A 17,579-nucleotide genomic window follows, 5' to 3' on the forward strand; every position below is an offset into this window, starting at 1 on the left:
TTTTGGATCAAAGACCTTTTTTTTTTTTTTTGGCAGAATGAAAGAGAATTAGCAGGTTGCTTTAATGGAGAGTCATCTGTTTTTAAAAGCTTATAATAGAAGATTTTTTTTTCCTTTAATAACCCTTAACCGGAAGATAGATTAATAAAAAATTCACTGAGCATGTCCTAAACTGAACTAATGATCTTACTCCTCAAACCTGTTCCTTCTCTTGTATACCCTACCTCAGGTAGGCGAATTCCTGAACATGAATCTGCCCCTCCTCTTTTATTGTCCACCCTAGAAGCCACTTAGGTCAGTTAATTTTCTCAGATTATGTCACGTATCTCTGAAATGCCTAAAGGGCCTGATGGATCAAATAAAACAGGACAAAGGGGATGTGGCCAGCTGGAGAAGGCCCTGTCTACTGTCTAAAGAAGAGAGCATGTGCTTCTTACCACCGGGCAGTGTTGTGATAAGGGAATGTGGCTCAGGACTGCAGCTTTAGGATATCTAAAAGAGGAGTTGGAAATTTAGATTTTATTTGAAGTCTCTGGATTGTAAAATCTTGGCAATGAATTCAGGCAAAACAAAATTACATCGCATAATTCAAACAAAACATTTATGACAAGATTGGATTTGCAAGCTGCCAGTTTGCAATGTTTTTTCCTAACGCTATCTTTGTTCTCCATTCTCACTGCTCCCATTCCAATTTAGGTCTGTACTGTCTTTTGTCTAAAATATTGCAACAGCTTTCTAACTGTTCTCCTTGACTTGTGTCCTGTTTCTACTAAATCATCCTTCATCCTGGCTCCTGAGTGAAAACTTTAAAATACAAAGTTGATCATATCACTCCACTGTTAAGTAAAATGAAGCGAAAGCACGTTTGATGATTGCTATTGCCCTTGGGTTAATTCTAGACTCTCTGGCCTGTCTGGGCCTTCTAGGCCCAACATTTATGGACCCTTCCAACCTTCCTGTGTTCTGACCTTGTGGTTTCCCCAGCCATGGCCTTGGGTCCAGCACACAGGGTCACTCATGATTCTCGAAAGTACATGTAAATTGCTTTTGAATATTGCACATGTTGGTCCCTTGGCAGAGAATATTCCTCTCAAGTCCTACTTTTCCTGCTCAACTCGAATATAATTTTTCTCTGTGAAGCACAGTTCAGGGTATAGTGTTTGCTCAAAAAAAAAAAAAAAATGAATGAATGACCAGGCAATAATTTCTCCAAGCCTGCTCCATATCAACTATCACCACTCTAGTAAAAATTAGTCTTTTCATTTTTGTTTGTACTGCTTAGCACAAGTCAATCTGATTTTGGTTAGAGATACAATGTGCATGTCTATTTCTTGTATTGAGTTGTGACCTTTCTCTATTCATAGAGAGTAGCACAGGCTTGACATATGATAATCTGCAAAGAAATACTGAGGAGTATCAAGGTCTGTTTTATGTTCTAAGAGTTCACTAGCATCTCTGTGAAGGATGGACTATAGGAGGGAGACATGGAGGCAGCAAGCCTGGGTACAAGGATGTTGTGGTGAGTGCTGGGACTAACTGGGACATAAGTGGCAGGAATGAAGAGAGCAAACAATGATCAGGATCAAACTGGCTGTTAGAAGTAGGTCTAACTCAACTGGTTGATGAAGTGGAAATGGGATGTGAGACGAAAAGGGAGGGATCAAGAATAACTCTTGGCTTTTGGCCTGAGCAACTGGATGGATGATGGTGTCATTTTCATGATGAAGAAGACTTGGGGACAGTGAATTAGGGGAGAAGAATGAGAACTTACAGTTCTGCTTGGTCCATGTTAAGTATACAGTGAAAATCAGACAATCGGAGCTGTCAAGTAGCAGTTAGATGTACGAATTGAGAGTTTAAGAGATTAGTCAAGCCGGAAACAGGATTTCAAGAATCACCAGTTTAGGGACGCCTGGGTGACTCAGTCTATTCAGCGTCTAACTTCAGCTCAGGTCATGATCCCAGGGTCCTGGGATCAATCCCCGTATCAGGCTCCCTGCTCAGCAGAGAACCTGCTTCTCCCTCTCCCTCTGCCCCTTCCTTCTGCTCACTCTCTTTCTCTCTCTATATATATATATGTTTATTGCATAAACATCCTAAAGGTCAGAGGTCAGCTGCTAACCACCGGGTGGACAGGTACCACTGGGTGAATACAAACCGATAATGCAGTGGCTGGGTACCTCGTGGCATAGAGCTCAGAGGAGCTGCTTTATTTTCTCTAAAACAGAAGAGAGTCTAAGGTTATGAAGCCCACAAAACAGAAAAAGTACTCCCATCAGGGACTAGGGTGCCATAACGGTGAATCCTTTCACACAGATCATGACTATGTTCTTAACTGTACTTTTAATTTGTATGTAATTTTATGTGAAGTTTTATGTAACACTAATGAATGTATTCAGTAAGGTAATAGAATGAAGATATCGACCTGGGATAAGATTCAATGAATTATGAAAAGCAACAGTTTAAATAAACACACTATGGTTTTTTTTTTAAATATATGTATATATCTCCCTTATTTTCTCTATCTCAAATAAATAAATAAAATATATAAAAAAAGAATCACAAGTTTAGAAGTACTATTAAAAAGCATGGACTAGGTAAGAATACTCAGGGAAAGAATTACAGAGAGAAAGTGGTAGAGGATAGACTCAAGGATAGTATCTTACATTCCCAGATTGAGTTATGAGAAAGGAGGAAAGCCAGCAATATGCAGTGTGATGGGCTACAGCACAAAATATTTTGGGTACGATGGAGAGATGAACTACATCCAATACTGTCTAGAGGCTAAGGGGAGATGAACTGATGTTGATTTTGGCAAATTATCATTTATTTGTGACTTTGACAAATGCAGTTCCACTGAAAAGTTAATAAAACTCCAAATAGAGTGGGTTAAGGAAAGAACAAGATATGAGGAAGCTGAGAAAAGAAAAAAATTTTGATATTTTGCAAAATATTTAAGTTTAAACACATTCAGATACTCTGTCCCACCTACTGTCAAAACATCTCACTATTCACAAGAATCTGCATGTGGGAATTTGTCATTATTTGTTTCAAACATTTACCCAGTATTTTACTTCTCCTACAAAACTTGTATGTTGGTAGACCCAGCCATGGAGATCACACATCTTAGATCACTTCCAAAAGGACTAACAACAAAAGCTTAAGGGACAAACATAATTTTGAAACATTCTGAATTATTTTGCTAACAATACATGAGGAGTTACTGATACATAAACTTCAGAAAGACAGTTTTATTAAATACCTTACATAGTTAAATTTAACCAATGAATATTTTTGTCTCTCTGATGTTTTTTCCAGTTTATCTTTTTTCTAGTTTCTCTGTTCTTTCCCTGGCAGCTTTGTTTATGTCGTAAAATACAGACGCGGCATGGCCTTTGACTCTCCAACCAGATAGTTGCCATTCTGATCTGCCAATCAATCTCAAGGGTCTGCCCTGAAAGTTGAGACGATCGATCACAGTTTGGACTCTTGGGCAGTGTCAACTAATTTTAGTCTGCAAAGCTGAGATGATGTGAGTGGTGACTGGCAAGGCACTTGTCCAGGGCCCAGCAAGGGTTACGACTGTCCTTATGGTTAACAACTGCACAAATAGAAACAGGCTGAGTTTGTGAACCTAGTTTCAACAAATTATTTGAAGTATGAGGCTATCTCCTATCTGTATTTATTATTCCAGCTCTTGGCATAACGAGGATGAAAAACTCTGTTTACTTTAAGCTTTTCCCATTAAAGGATCAGTGATGCTTTCACTTCCCCACTCTGTGTGTACATAACCAACCATATGCCTTGTCCAAGACACTACCCAAACAGGACCCCCAAACAATCCTCCACCGCCCCCCTCCCAACATGAAGTCTGTATGAAGAGCAAGTCTCCTTGGCTTTATTCTTTCTCCTCCACTAAATTTTGGGGGGATAGGGAAGGAATGAGTGAAACCCTACCTTGAAATTGGAATAAATACATTAAAAAACAAATATAGGAAGTGAAAGTTTTAGAACCTTGGCAAGCCTTTTCCCTCTCCTATGAAATGCTGCTTTTGTGAAGGAGCCCACCCAGGACTTTAGACAATACAATGGGAGTGTGTGTCCAGGAATCTTTGCAAAGGTTCTGGTTGGGAATAAAAAAGCCTGTTTCCTGCTTTTTAGTTGCCTTCTACGTTAGTCACTGGCAGCATAGGATGACATGCAAAGAGATCTTAGCATTCATCTTGGCACAGATTTTATTTTACATATATAATCCTATATGTTTATAATTATACACATACACATGTGCAGCCTCTTCTTTAAAATACAGAATTATAGTGTCATGCATATTTGCTATTTTTTTACATACATCTGTCATTAACATATATCCACATAAAGACTGTCACAGATTAAGGTCCTTTGTCCACTCTTTCAATTACGGTGCTAAATAAAAGTACCTATGAACGCGAGATGGAGATTTGGAGCATTTTCTTATTCATTCATGAACATTTATTGAATCCCTTGTATGTGCCAGGCAGGGATGAATTAGTTTGATTTTTCAGTTTGAGAGATTATCTATTTACTTTGTGCTACGAAAGATGAAAATTCGACTTTCTAGTTACTCCCAACACACACACGCACACACACACACTCTCACACTTCTCCACACAACTCAAAGCACTTCTATAACTTCTGTTATATCAGTATTCAAGTTTTCCCTTTTACTCATTGCTCTAATTTCTTTTCTCTGTGTTTTTGAGGGGACATGCCACAGGACAGTAACAGCAGTAACTCTGGACTAGGCTACTAGGATTCCTAACCCATCTCCCCCATTTACTAATGAGGGTCATGCTGGACAAGAATTTCAACCCCTATTTCTCAACCTCTCCATGAGAGTTCCTATTTCACATGAATTCTGTAAGGAGTAACTGAGTTACTATATATAAAATGCTTAGAACATTGCCTGGCAAACACTGGATATTATGTAAGCATTTGTTATTCTCATCATTATAGTTTCCCAGGAAAGGACATAAGGGAGGTAATTTTTTTTAACTTTATGTCTGTATTCTATACCCTCACTTGATTAATAGTTTGCCTGTGTATAGAAACTAGATTGAAAATAATTTTATTTCCCCTCAGAATTTGAAAGCATTTCTTACGTAACCAATGAAACTTATTGTTCAACCTCGCCCTAGTTCTTGGTTGTCTCTGGGACCTTTGTGATTATCTAAGCCACCTGATTTATTTTTGGTAGGTCCCAGTTGTTGATGATGTGCCAAGACCTGTCTGGGTTCCAAAGGGAGGAATCTCAATCGGTACCTAGTTTCAGGAGGATTGGAAGCCAGATCCTCAGGTAGCAGCTTTTAAAATATGCAAATATATACAGTCTTGTGGAGATGCATTTGTAATCCTGGGTGGCCTCCAGACTAAGTGATCTGGAGGTGTCCTATGGGCCACAGCTGCAAAAATCTGGGCTCCAGACAAGTGTAGAAAGTTCTTTCTGAGAGGTACCAAGGGAGAATGCAAAGATGGCATCCTTTGGCCTTCGTCCCTGAGAGCATCTATATATGTTATAGATATGTGGCAAACCTTAGCCTGCTTCTCAGGCTGAAGCTCCAGGACAAGTAAATAGGTCTTTTTCACAGGCAGAATGGGATGTGTTTCAGTCTGCTGTGCAGTGCCTTGGCATGGTAGCCTGCCAAGAACTATCTTCCAATTGTTTTAGCCCTGGGGAACCCAGGAACACAAGCCCCCTGGCCATCAGAGCTAAGAGAGTAAGAAGCTTCCTGTGGACTGTGCATGCTTGTTGACTTTAGCGGTGTGGGACATGAACCTCTCTCTCCTCAGGGGGAAGCTCCAAAGTCTTGAGATCCCTCCAATTAGTGGGTCACCATAGGGGGCAGGATGGGTTTTTGGTGAGAACACATCTCTGCCTCTCCCTCAGGTCTTTTTTTTTTTTTTAAGATTTTATTTATTTATTCATGAGAGACACACAGAGAGAGGCAGAGACATAGGCAGAGGGAGAAGCAGGCTCCCTGAGGGGAGCCTGATGCAGAACTCAATCCCAGGACCCCAGGATCACAACCTGAGCTGAAGGCAGAAGCTCAACCACTGAGTTACCCAGGTGTCCTCTCCCTCAGGTCTTGATGTGGTCATTTTATCCTTTGTCATGGTGGCAGCTATTCAAATAGTTTTCAGGTCTTTTTCAAAGGGGATTGTACCATAAATAGCTATAGATTTGGTGTGTCCATGGGAGGAGGTGAGTTTGGGATTGACCTATGCTATCATCTTGAACCAACTCCAGAAAGCATTTCTCTATTGTCCTCCAGTGAGTGGAGTTTTTTTTTCATGAAGCCTGATGCTATTCCATGTCCCCTCTTTTGTATGGTAACTGATGTGTATGTGTGTATTTTTTGTCTGTGTTTAGTTTTGCTTTGTTTTGTTTATTTGGTATATTTTTAGTGTATTCTCCCTAGATGATGCAGTATTTCATGGTGATGTGCTTGAATATAGATCTCTACCATAATTGTTCAAGACACTTGGTAGAGCCTTTTAAATCTAGAGGTCACCTCCTTTATTTTGGAGCAATTTTCTTAAAATTTTTTGAATACTTTCCTTTAGTTTTTGTTTGTTCATTCTTTCTGGAACTCCTATTGGTTACACATTGACTGCCTTCTGAATAAAATGTCTAATTTTTAAATTTTTTGCTCCCTGTTTTCCATCTCTGTCTTTTTGTCTAATTTGGTGGTATTTCCTCAATTTTACTTTTCATGGCTTTTATTGAAACCTTTATTTTGATGTGTTTTACATTTCAATGAGTTTATTCTTATCTGAATGGCTGTCATTATTTTTCAGTAATAGACTATTCTTTCATGGCTGCAGTATTTTATCTTATTGACAAATATTAGTATTTTATAACAGTCCCATCTCTGTCCATTGTTCTGTTTCCTCCAGTTCTATTTACTTTTGTTTGTTTAGATCTCTGTCTTCCAAGGGAGAAACTTCTCCAGAGAGTAGATTTCCACCTTGCTGGTCGAGGGACAGGATTTGGAGGGGTCTTAATGCATCCAATTATCCTGTTTTTACTTCTTCTTCTTTTTTTTTTTTTTTGACTTAAGCTTCTGTAGAAATCTCACACTTCCAATTCTTGGGCCTGTCCCAGCTCAGTGGCATGAACTACTTATGTCTTGATGGCTTCCTCTCCCATAAGCATGTAGGTTTCTGAGTTCTCCGTGAAATCAATTTCGTTCCTCCTTCAGATTTCCTTCTTCAATTTTTGTTGATGTCTTTGTTTGCTTTCATTTTCTCTGATATTTTTTTTCTTTTTCTGATATCTTCCCAGAGGGTTATACTTTATCTATCTACTCATTTACCTATCTATCATCTATTTATTTATTGCTTTAATATCATTTTATTAGACTTTGAGAAGGGAATAAAGATAAACATATGGGGTCAGTCTGTGATGTTTAACCTAAAGACTACAAAATTTTTTCAAAAGATGTTTTTTAAAAATTCAGGACATTTATTGGATGCCTGCTATATGCAAAGCTCTTGGTTGGGAGCTGCTGCTTAAATTTTTAACACTTACCAGTATGTTTCAGTCTTTGTTACAACAAATCTCCCAAGTATTTCTGCCAGGCAATAAATATATTAAATAAATGACTTTTTTTGGCCTGTTGTAGGTATTGAATGTTTGAATGAGTTGAATGAATATTGAATGTTTGAAAAAAAAGTATTGAATAGTATTATGTTACTATTTACTGTAACAAATTTTCATAAATCAGATTACTTTTCTTCCAACAGAGAGGTTTTTTTTTCCTTTTTGGTCTCATATTTGTAACTGTATGTGTATGTGTGCAAGTGTGTGAATGTATATGTGGTTGAGTATGGGTGTTTCTTTGTGAGGCTGTGTGTATATGCCTGTGAGCATTTGTGTGTGTTTGTGTATGTATCAGTGTGACCGTTGTGTAGGTATATCTGCATGAGTGTGGGTTTATGGCACAGAGAGAAAACAACTTTGCTAGAGATTCTAACAACGAGGTCCGGGTAATCCATTCATACTCCTATTTTTTTCCTTATGTAACTGGAATTACTATTTGTCTTGTAGATATCGGAATGCATTATATTATAAAACGCTTGGAAATAGCTCTGTTAGACATAAAGTAAACTGCTGCCTATAAAACTGGGATTAACGACACATTAGAAGCAAAGGTGTTTTCACTCGTGAGGCTTAGGTTCCACTCAGGCAGGATTATGGGGTCTGGATTTGTTCTTGCTCTAGGAACTAGACTTTTTTCCCCTCTGAGAACCCCATGGCAAGTTAAAGAATTATGTTGATGAGCCACCACGGGGGTGGGGGGAGTTGCCCTTTGTTCTTTGCCCACAGGGCTGGTGGCAAAAGGAAAGAGGAAGAAGTTGGAAAGCAGCTCTTCCTTAGTACGAAAGGCCCTCTAGGGAGATAGAGCATTATAAAAATTAAATAAAAGCAGATAAAGAAACTTCCATTAAAACTCTGCTCTGCAACATCAGGAGCATTCACCCAACTAACCAGCTATCTCGTCTGCATTCAGAGATATAAATAAAAGACTTCTTTCAACCTGATAGCATAAGGTTTGAGATAGCAAATATGCCATCCTTCAGTCTGGAGTAAAGAAACACTTACTTCATTCAACAGTTAAGCGAGCTGCTATCTGGCCCTCATTATATCTGTGATTTACAAGGACTATGCAGGCTAGTGTCGCCCACGTCAGAGACCACCAATATAAAATGCAGCAAATGGGATTTTTATCTTTCAGCACGCCTTGGAGTTGTTGCACAAGATACACTTCTCAGTCTGCATATAATCAATCTAACGTAAACCATTATCTCTGCACAAAAGACTAAGCTGCAAGGTCCTATGCTCAGGATCATGGTTAAACATGCCTGACGTTCACAGCTCCCCAGAATCCTTGCACAACCCTGGGCCATGCAGTGTGTCTCTTCGAGTGAGAGCTGCTCTAGATGTGAGAACAAAAAGGACACTATCTCATGAGGAGTTTGTTGACAGGCTGGGGAGTGAACATTTCACCAAAAATCAGAGGGTGATTTGTTCCCAAGCTTTCAAATTAACTGGTAAATGCTGGCATATCAGGAGTGGGATTATTCTCTAAGTTCAAACCCAAGGTCATTACTTTTTGTTTCTTGCAATTAAAACGATAGACATGGAGGCCTCACATTGTCTTTATGTGCTAGCAATATTATGTAGAGGTTCTGAAAGTTAAATGAATTCAAATGTCTTTTAGACAAATAACATCTTGGTTTGTTTTCAGCAATGGCCAGAATACAGGGCAACTTACACTACCATTTTGGCTTTGTATATTTTTACATATTATTTTGCTTTTTAAAGTCCTTATTAACTATCTTCAGGGTGAATGTTCAACACATATTCTCACCTTGAATCCTTAGTGCTTTTTTGTCCTTTGAATCATTGAGCTCATTTTCCCCTGAGGTAAGGAGCTTTGATAATTACACCAGCAATGTCCATTGGGTCTGAAGCTCCTAGCCTTTACCACTCACTTTGTAATGAATGAATAAACATGTTAAACAGTAAATGGCACATGAGGCCTGTGGTTCCAGGAAGTGTCTGGGAAGCCAGGCCACATATTAGATGCCCCCTAAGGCAGTTAGCCAGTCCATAAACTGCCGGGACAGGACCTGTAGTCTCACAAATCCACTCTCATAAACACAGAGGATCCAGAAAAGTGTGCATGTGGATTAAACCCCAAAAATCAAATTATTGAATTTTTTTGTGAACTTGTTTTGAGAAAAACTGACACAAATTATTTTTTAAGTCAATCTAGTTCATGTAAAATTGAAAGGAAGAGATTATTACCATAGTTTCTCTCATTTATATATAGTGTCTGGGTTAATGTTGATACTGTAAGCATTAGGAAAAGGATTGTTTTAAAGAAAGGAAAGGGAGTAGATGAGTTGTATCAAGTTCCTGCAGATATCTGGAATGTTAAACCAAAGAATTCAACATAATTGAGATAATCAAATTGTCCAAGTAAAACACTTGACACCTGTGAGGACATACTTTTCATTTTTCTAATAATCTGAAAAAAGTAATTTTTCAAAGAACCTTTGGCAATTCTGTGTCAATTCCATTGTCTCTGGGGCATAACAAGAGGAACAGAATCCACTGTCTGGACAAGTCCTCTTTGGCACTGGTTTTCCATAGCCTTGAAGAGTCTTTGCTGACCATTCTGGGTAAGTAAAAATGCCGCAATATTTATTCCCAAATAGTTAAAGTGGTTCTGGCCAGCTTCTATTTTGGAGAATTGCATGTTGCCAACATAAAGAATTCCCCACATCATTTCTGTTATAAAGCTATTCTTCATTTCCTGTCCTGTGCTGGAACTGTGCTCACTTGTTTTTTTTTTTTGTTTTTTTTGTTTTTTTTTAACCCATAAAACTGGCTGTCTTGTAGTGAGGAAGAGGAGGTAGTTATTTCATTATTTAGATGCCATTTTTCAGAAAGTAAGCTGCCAAATCCACTTGAGTATTTTCCAAGAACCAACATTCTTAAACTTACCTTTAAGCTGTCTAGGAGATATCCCAGAAATCATTTATTGGTCACAATAAAACTTATGGCTTAAACATAATTCTTTTTCTATAAAAATAAAGGTATGTGGTAAGGCAAGACATACTGGAAACAGCAAATATGTAGATAAAAAGCACACAGCAATGTTTTCTTCCCTTTCCAACCCATTATAGGCATCAGTAATGCCAACATTTGCTAGAAAATCATCATGGCAGGGATGCTTAAAGGGAATTCTGTGACAAATGCAGCCCAGTTTTGGTTATTGAAGGCCCTGTGCGTATTGTACTGATAGAGATAAGAATAAACAATAATTTCTGCTCCAGCCCAAATGAAGACCAGCCACTATGAAGCTGTGCACTCCTTTGATGGCTGAAACACAGTGGGCAGCCCGATGGGAAGCAAGCAAGGAACATCAAACTGAGACAAAAGGCAGGCAAGTTTTCTCCTGGGATCAGTACTTGCAAACCTGTCTGCAGTACTAAACCTGTTCCCAGTGTTTCTGAGGCCCCAGAAAGACAACAAATAAAGGTCCCTATACCATATGTCTAAATATTTAAAATATATAAAGCCATCAAACCACTGCATGATACATTCTATCTTCCTATCTTAAGTATACCATGATGGTGACATGAATGCCTTAGACTTTGTAGAATTAATTTATACTGTAATACAAATGGCATATTTGAGCCAGTAGCTTTTATATTTTTAAAAGATTTTATTTATTTATTCATGAGAGAGAGAGAGACAGAGACAGAGACGCAGAGGGAGAAGCAGGCTCCATCCAGGGAGCCTGACATGGGACTCGATCCCGAGTCTCCAGGATCAGGCCCTGGGCTGAAGCCAGCCCCAAACCGCTGAGCCACCCGGGCTGCCCTTGAGCCAGTAGCTTTTAATAGGAAGGGATGGGGTTGTATCCCAAGCTCTCAGTGAAAGATGCAGAGAGGAGACATGGATGTGCTGGAACAAATATAATATGTTGTAACTTTATCAACTGCTAGTTTCACTGTGCTACTTAAAATAAAAAAGGCAGACATGAAAAGACCTCTATAGATCTTTTTCCAGAGGTCTCCCTTGGACCATGATTTACCTTAAGCCTGCAGATAGGTTTTATATTTGATTGCCTCAGTGCTAGTCTTTCTTTCCATTCACACCTCTCCTACTGCTTCCTTCGGGGTAGTTGGCTCCAGACAAATTAGTCAGCTCCTTCCTGTCCAAGTCCATGTTGCCCCCTTCACTGCCAGGGAGTTCTTCCCTAGTCCCTGCTTCTCTAGATCAAATCTTCCAACTTTCCCCCTGCCTCTCCTCCCTTATTTAGTTTAAACAGAAAGAGAAAAGCTTCCTCCTCCCTCAAGCTTTTCTTAATCAGTCCAGAATTGACTTCTTTCTCTTTGGGTTACCTAAGCTACTTTTTGTTTCTCTTTACTGCCTTATCCTGTTGGTCTTTGTGTTCTTTTCTTTTCTTTTCTTTTCTTTTCTTTTCTTTCTTTTCTTTTTTTTAAGATTTATTTACTTATTCATGAGAGACACAGAGAGAGAGAGGCAGATATATAGGCAGAGGGAGAGGCAGGCTCCCTGTGGGGAGCTTGATGTGGAACTCGATCCCAGGACCCCAGGATCACACCCTGAGTCGAAGGCAGATGCTCAACCACCGAGCCACCCAGGCGTCCCTTAACATATCTAATTTCATTTAATTCTCATAATATTCCTCTATGGCAACTATTTTTATCCTCTTTTAATTGCTGAGGAAACAAAGGCTTTAGCCATAGAGTCATTTACCATCCCCAGGTTGGAGCAGAGATGGAATTTGAATGACTATTCCATGTCGTTTTCAGAAATAAAAGCTGATAAAGAGGAGGATAGCAACAGTTTGTGGAGTGAAAAAATAGCTAAAGGTAAGTTGAGGCAGGGATAGGGCATTCCAGTCAAAGGCAACATGAGGTAATGAGAAGATTGGCTTTTGAGTTACAGAAGGTTTACAATGGGAAGATTAGAGAGGGAAGTTTTCTTTCCAAAACTAAAAGATAGAATGTGGATTTTTACTCAACCGCACACACTGTGGACTCTAAGCCACTCCTCCTACCCCAAGGCTCTGTTGGATCTTCCCGTGGGTTCAGAGATTTTAGGTGTTCCTCTTGCTATAGTTAAATTCCCAAAATGGAGAGCCTCCTAAATTCTGAAAGGAACCTAGTGGACTGTTACGTGGATGGTAGGTAACACAGCTCCTACTATTAATTGCTGACCGCTATCATGACCTCACTTTGACAGAGTACTTTTACAAGCATTTCTAATTCAACAAATATTAATGATGGGGATAATGACGACTAAGGTTCAAAAAGTGTGTTATATTTGTAGCAAGTTTGTCATTTTCAAGAGAAAAATCATTTTTTTTCATTTTGATTATTGTTCAATTTTATATTTGTCCTTGTGTGTGGTGATTTCACTAGGCTGGGTTCCTCTGGTCACTCTCCTCATTGCCCAACAGTGTGTGTTAATATAAAGTTATGCATTGGAAAAATAATTTTCACCACAAACCCACCAGACAATACCATAAGCAAGAAAACATTACTGTTCACATGGCAACTAAGAACCATTCTTCTTTCAAATATATATTTTTGGGCTTACCAAGCAATCCTTTTTCCTTTCTTTTATAAATGCCTTAAAAATAACTAGAATAATGCTAAAGTCTCTTGTGAACATTGAGAATATCCATGCTTCCTAGAATTTTTTCCAGTGTATTTTGGGACGTAATGGTTGTACACAAATTCGAGTAAAACTTTAGGTCACAAGCAGTATTTTATTACACAAGGAGAGGGAAGTGTTGTTATTTAATTTTTCCAAGTTTGCCCTATGGCATCCTGTTACAGGGCATCTGGTTATTTCTGTCATTGCATTCCACATTTCTGATGGATGACTTAACACATGTCTACTTTGAACATTTCAGACTTGGAAAAGTAAACTACAGTGAGTTAACCACCATCTACTCATCCATCACTGGGGTAGGCAGTTGTGTTTCACAGTATCATCTCTTTCAGGGTGCTGTCAGACTCTGGAATATGGTGTGGAACTGGAGGGAAAAAAATCAGATAACAAAGGTTTTGTATAAGGTGTCAGTTGATAATTCACCTTACTTTAATATGTCTAGCTCCTTAAAAATGTACTTTAGAGGAGGAATGTGATATGACTCTTTTTTTAAGAAAAAGAAGAAAAAGAAATATTAGCTCTGACTTGGATTTAAAAATTGCAATACTATACATGATTTGTTTTGGTGTAGATTAATATTTGCTCTTAATTTGGGACCACCATTTAATAGAGAAAAATCATAAGAGTTAAATATATTCATCCAGGGTATGGAGGTTAAGTGGAGAATTAGAGGATGATGGTTAAAGAGTAGGAAGAGAAAACAATTCTGGGGAAATAAGGAAAATATTAGAAAGGAGAAATAGATAAGCCTTGAATTCTTTATCAATATTAATGATGGGTAGCAGTATTTTGAGGGTCAGGTGCTGGTTTAAATTTAGTAAAGGTAGTATTTTATTTAATCCTCATGACAACTCTTTCATTATCATCTTTCTTTTAAAAATAAGAAGCCACAGGCAGAGTAGATGACTCATCTCGACCTCCACAGTTTGCAAGTAATGAGGATGGGTGTACATTCACATGGCTGAGTGATGGCAGCTCCACCTTCTTCATGCTCCTTAGGAGAAAATCGACTCTCTTAAAAGAAATGCTTTATTAAAAAAATACTCTCCTTAGCTACTTGAGTAGGACCATTTATACCACACATGAGGTAAATCCACAAGTTGCTCTTCTAGAGCTGGACCTAATGTCTCCGGTCAGGACAGACAATGAATAGCTTCTACATAGCCAGCCAGTCTCCTCCGCTCCTGAAAGTCCTGGCAAGGGGATGTGATGGTTGTTGCTTGCTTTCAAAAGAAATGTATGTGTCACCTCCAAAGGGAAGAGGCTGCTTAGCATGGAGAAAAGACATAAGATCTCATGTAATGCAAATTCTTTTTTATAAAAAACAGTACTTTAGCAATCTTGAAGTCATAGATTTAAAAATTCTTAAATAAAAAAGGGACAAATTCAGTTTTATCTTCTCTTCTTAGCGGCACCTTCCCCCCTTCCCTTGCTTGAATCATAATATATAGCTATGTAATTTCCATAGAGTGGGTCAAAAACTATTAAAAGACTATTTACCCTGGATGCATTTCAGCTTATCCTGAGGGGTTTTCGCAGTTTGAGTGTGGAAACTGTAGGCATATACTCACAAACCCACATTTGACCTTTCTCTGTATTTTAGAAAAAATGTCGCTCAGGACAATCTGGTCAAGAAAATTAACATATTAGACTCCCACCCCTCATCTTTCAATCCTTCTCTTATCCATCCCCATTCATATTTTAAAGGTAAGGAAGTGAAGCAATAAAATAAACTCCCAAGAATTTCCCATTGACTTTGAAGTGGAACAGAGGGAAGTTTAAATGTTAGCTCTGCCCTTCCTAGCTCTGAGATCATGGGAAGCTTTTTGAACATCAGTTTTCCTACTTGCTATGTGGGGCTGTTATGAAGAATATTTAAGAAAATGTATGGAAAGCCAACACATGCAGATGCTCTGCACAGAGAAGTTACTTAATGAATGATGGTCCGTTATTATAAGGAAGTTAGGGACCAAATTGCATTTAGACCTCAACACCTCCACATATGCAGGCTCCAGCTAACCCCACAAGGCTTGTTTTCCTAAACAAAGCAAAATCTTGGGGGAAATGGGTTAATGACAAGTCTTCAACAGTGTTTCAATGTTAAAATTTCTTTCTTCCTACATCTTTTTCCATTTTGTCCTTGACAAGCGCCACCTCCCAAGTGATGAGTAGGTAACACATGATCTATGAAAGAGCAGACTCTCCATTTCTCTCACCACTACATTTCTCTGGAGGAGTTGAGAAAAAGTTGGTGTTTTCAGAAAGGGTAATTAATATTGAGTCACAGCCACTGCTTCAATCACCTGCATATCAATCAACTTCTGCAAGGCCAGAGTTCAATTAATTGATGACACCCTGGAGACACCCAAAGCAGTTAACAAGTCTCTAGAACTTTGTGAATAAACAAGCTGCAAGATCTGATCTCCCATAAATTCTCATTGCGGGGTTCCCTTTCCTAATTTATCCTTTTATGTCAAATACCCCTCTGTTAATAAATATTTGCAGGAAGATAGCATAGAAGCTAAGTAGTGAAAGGTCACAGCATATCAAAATGAAACATGAGGATATAGTACTTTTTTTATCTATGACCATCAGTGGATAACATTTTGTTTTAAATCTATAATATAATCCATTTTTAAGTGAAAGTGTGTCTTGTCAGGGAAGTCGTGTAAAGTAACACCCTTCTCACCAGCATGCATTTTGGCATGTTAGCACGTTAGTGTTTATGTCCTCAAATGTGATTTGTTGGAAAGTTGTACCACAGTGAGCCCTGACAGCCTCAGGTGGAAAGAAGTTGTCCAGAGGGCAAGAGTGATGCTGGGTGATTAAACAAGGAGCCCATTAGATTGCAGTGACTCTGATACCGGGGTAGCCTATGTAAGCAAACTGAAACCTAAGACAATTGGTGCAGAAAATCCGAGAAAACGAAACTTAAAAACAACCAATCACAAAGTGCCAACTAGCTTTTCCCAAATAGGACAACTGCTTCAACTGTAGTCAATCAAATGTCTATGCTTTCCTTCAGGTATCTTCTCTATAAAAATCTTGCCCCAAGCTCCTGTAGGAGGATCACTCCCAACCACTTCTGGTGTAGTGCTGCCCGATTTGAACGGTTTGTTCAAACTCCTCAAAATTATAATGTGTCTCAGTTTGTCTTTCAGCAGTTCATTTATGCCACTTGTTGAGGGGAGAAAAACTAGTAAACCAATACTGTTTTCTGGCCTTTGACTCAGAAGCTGAATCTAAAGCACCTTGGCTGGGATCCCCTTTTCAACAGTCTCTCTGGAAACTCCAAGAGGTCTAGAGGTTCTGCTCTTTTTAGGACAGAGAGGACAAAGATGATAGTCATACCTGACAGGGAGAGAAATTAAAGGTGGAAATTATGGAGGAAGTGTATTTATGGTCCAGGGACAAATTCCAGTTTGCTTCTCTCTCTCTCTCTCTCTTTTTTTTTCCATTATACAGTTGATCTGTGAGCAATGCAGAGGTTATGGACGCTGACCCCCATGCAGTCAAAAATCCACATACAACTTTTAAGTCCCGGGATCCCTGGGTGGCGCAGCGGTTTGGCGCCTGCCTTTGGCCCAGGGCGCGATCCTGGAGACCCGGGATCGAATCCCACGTCGGGCTCCCGGTGCATGGAGCCTGCTTCTCCCTCTGCCTGTGTCTCTGCCTCTCTCTCTCTCTCTCTCTCTCTGACTATCATAAATAAATAAAAATTAAAAAAAAAAAAAAAAAAAAAAAAAAAAAACAACTTTTAAGTCCCAAAAAGCTTAACTGCCAATAGCCTACTATTGGCCGAAGCCCTACTGACGATGTAAATAGTTGATTAACACTTTGTATGTTATATGTATAGTGCACTGTATTCGTATAATAAAGTAAACTAGAGAAAGGAAGATGTCATGCAGAAAATCATAAGGAAGAGAAAATTCATTTACAGTACTGTACTGTATTTATAAAAAGTCTGCATGTAAGTGGCACCATGCAGTTCCAACCCCTGTCAGGGGTCAGCTGTACTGAGCAGCATCTCCAGGTAGTAGCTTCCATGAGACCCACCACAGTCACCACATACACTTAATGGGATCATCTCCATTTCTGTATCTGGGAGTGGGGGGAACTGGGAGTTTTCTTGTTCATCCCCATTCTTTTTCAACCTGCAGCATAGCTTTCAACCTACTGCTTTTCCAGTCTTATAAATATTTTGTTTATTGACCTACGTGATGTTTGCCTGTTTGACTCTCACCTATGATATAAGTCCCAGAGGTTAGCGTTAACGTCTTTTTTATTCTGGTTTTAGCCAAGTGCTCAGGGCCATAGT

This window comes from Canis aureus, chromosome 7 (assembly GCF_053574225.1).
Source record: "Canis aureus isolate CA01 chromosome 7, VMU_Caureus_v.1.0, whole genome shotgun sequence".
NCBI classification, from domain to species: domain Eukaryota; kingdom Metazoa; phylum Chordata; class Mammalia; order Carnivora; family Canidae; genus Canis; species Canis aureus.